Source organism: Halyomorpha halys, unplaced genomic scaffold (assembly GCF_000696795.3).
Source record: "Halyomorpha halys isolate HHAL.00 unplaced genomic scaffold, Hhal_1.1 Scaffold5.1, whole genome shotgun sequence".
NCBI lineage: Eukaryota > Metazoa > Arthropoda > Insecta > Hemiptera > Pentatomidae > Halyomorpha > Halyomorpha halys.
In genome coordinates, this window is record NW_027106871.1 from 1,277,800 (window position 1) to 1,281,138 (window position 3,339).

Here is a 3,339-nt window from a genome sequence, read left to right on the forward strand (position 1 = left end):
CACGAGTTGAAGATGTTCAACAGGAAGGCTTTACCCTTCCTGGGAAGCATCTTCAGTAGTACGCTGGGGATCCCGTCCTGTCCAGACGACTTGTTGCCTTTAGCGCGGCGCAAAACCGAATCCAGTTGGCCAAAGGTGGAGAAGATGGGCTTCTCGACGGGACTCGGTGGGCTTCTCTGTTCATACCTAACAGCCCTGATGAAGACCTACGACACCGCTCGTAACGTCAGCAAAAAAATAATATAATGTTGATTACTATTTTGTCTTTCTTCCTGACCGAAGCTCTGAGCATCTCCTTCAATAAAATAGTTTTAGTTTCTATCATGTCCCCCGCTTTATTTTGTTAGTAAGAGTACTTGAGTTATTTGATACATGAGTTGGTAAGATGCTGTGCTATTAACTCCAAGGAACTATGTTCAAATCCGGCTGTGGTAGAGAATTATCTATTCTGTTACTGCGCTCGTGAGTCAAACCCGTGGGTTTGGGAAGCACTCCGGGTTCCAGCTAGTCTCAAAAAGTGGGTATTCTCTTAATTGGGAAAAATAATTGATGGTTGAGCGTGATCTAAAAAACGTCACTGTTTCTTGTATTACCGTTTTTACATAGACTTCCTTACCAAGTTCTGACATGGGCGTAGACAGGGATTTTTAGGCCCTAGGAAAAAAAAATAGTGAACTTATTTGATATATCATTCATTTCTGGAAACATTCTGTAATTAGGAAGGTAACATTGTCGAGTTCCGAGTTTCGACGGATCACAAGATCACAACTGCACCTTTGATGGTATAAGATACACGTCGATTCTTTGGTAAAAAAAGTAAGACTCAATAGACGCAATTATTTGTCATATACTTATCTCTTAAAATAATGGGGGAGATGAAAAAAAGAACGATTTTTAGATTCCATTCTTCCTATTATAGTTTGCCATTTTAATAATATCAGAATGTTTGCTCAAAATAAATTAAAGAAGGTAACTATCGTAGGAGAGGTGATTAATATTTTTACCACCAATCCCAGAAGGCTGATACTCTCCAAGCAAACCTCTTTATCTCCTCTTATCCTTTTGTATATATTGTGTGCATTGTATGTATTTCTGTACAATAATTAAGTTTATGCTCGATTTTCAATAATATATTATGATTATAGCTAAAAAAAATTCAAATTATGAAGTAGCAATAAAATGGAATTTAAAATTTATTAATGGGTATTTCTTGGAATGCGAAATTACATATCTTTCCTTTACCTTTTATTTATTTATATATTTGAGCTTTTCTTTTCTGCAAGGGTCGGTGGAAATCTTTTAAAAAAACGTATAGGCCCGTGCCTATCCGTGTGTGGGATTTTTACCCACTAAAACTACCGCCCTACACCTGCTCATTCCTCTCCACGGGACCGCCGCTAGGCATTACTTCATGGAGTGAAATGGCTGAGTGCCACCTTATATTCTTCACATGGTTTTCACATTTCCATGTTACTCGCGTCTTCTGGATCTCTCTCCCGCTCTCAGCCTCTTAAGGACGACTGTGGTGAAAATCTTTAGTGCGTCCCAATGCTGGTCTGAGCGCAGCATATAGCTTACCACATTTTCTGGTGTGATGCGCCCTCCACACACTCTGTCCAATTCTCTTCTTTCTGCCTCAATACAAATGCTCCGCTGTTTCCTCAGCAATTTAACATCCAAGGCATTCTGCGGTGTTGACCAATTTGAATCGGTATTGGTATCCCCTAAAGCGTCCATGTCCTATCAACAATTGGGTTACGTAAAAATTCACCTTGCGGCTATACCACGTGCCCACATCGAGTTTTAACCTGCGAGTGTGTATGTGTGTAATGGGCTGAGGTCTGCTCCCCCCTTCGTGAAATCTTGCCTACACCCATGAGTACCGAACTCCTGATACCTAAAATACTTATGTTTTGTAGATCTTTCCTCATCCGTTCCTCTCCCCTATGGAATTCTATTCCCTCCTTTATTCGTAGTTCTAATACCCTACCAATCTTAAAATCCCTTATCTTCGACTACCTTCTGTCCACCCAATTCCGGAAGAATAACAAAAAAGCATTATATATTTTTGTCTCAGATTTTCGTTTATTATTATAAATATGTACATTTTATTTAACCTATCATTATTTTATATATTCTGTTAATTATTGTTGTTTATTTTTATCTTTTCTAATTCATTGTTTTATTTTATTTTATGACATTTTGTAATTTCATCTTTACACTAAGGCTCTAAAGCCTAATTTTGACGCCTGTATATTATTCTAAAGGGATCAATTCCAGAATAAATAAAGATTATTATTAAAAAAAAAAGTATTGCCTAAAATATTTTTTTAATATATGAAACGTAATTGTGAAGGTGAAATACCACTTAAGGTTTTTTAACAATAGGGAAAATGAAGAAACTCTATACTTCTCATGAACAAATTCTATAAATAAATTTTCCTTCCAGCGAATTTTAGTCAGGATGATATTTCCTAGGTTAAAAGTGAAGATAGCCTTGTCTCCTTATTTTAAACAATTAAAGATAAATTACTCCATCATAACATAAGGATTCTCATCCGACAGAATCTAAACCTCTCAAAATTATTTTCCATTGAATACTACAAAAACTAAACAGGAGTGCTGTATAAATGAGACTGGAAGGCGTTCAAAGTCACTACATCGCATGCGTTCTTTTTCCACTCAAGCGCCAACTTAGTGTAAAAGAAATAATAAAGCACAAACTATTCTGAAACTTGTAAATCTCTTATTTCCTTAGTGGTTGATCTAAAATACAAAAAGAATGAATTATTTGTAAAAACCCTATTGTTATTGTATAAAAGTAATTTCTAAAAAAATCAAATTTCGGGTATGATGCATTTTTCCCTATGCTCTCACTTCTGTACCAAACCTTAAGTTATAAGACTGTAGCAGAATTTCAGTCAGTTGGGGACAAATATGGAGGACCAGCAGTTACAGTCTCAGTAGATTTCTGCTGCTGCCTCCCCCTCATGATTTACAACGTACATTGGAGGTTACTACAGCTGTAAGAACTTTTTAGTATTTTCTTTAGAAGAATTCATATAGGAAAGAATTTTTGCCTATTCATTTATATTTTCAAAATATGAAATAAATCCATGGTGAAATTATTCAACACTACAGTTTAATAAATAATGTAGTAAAATATCTTTTGTATGTTCTTGTCTATGCCTTTTGTCAATATAATGAATGACATTTTGGAAATTCTCTAAGGATTTTTAAAATCCTCTTGAATGTTTTAATAAAATAAATTTCAACTTGTATTAGCAATCGTAGCTAAACAGGGTACACAAACATATTTAATGAAAATGGAACTTAAGG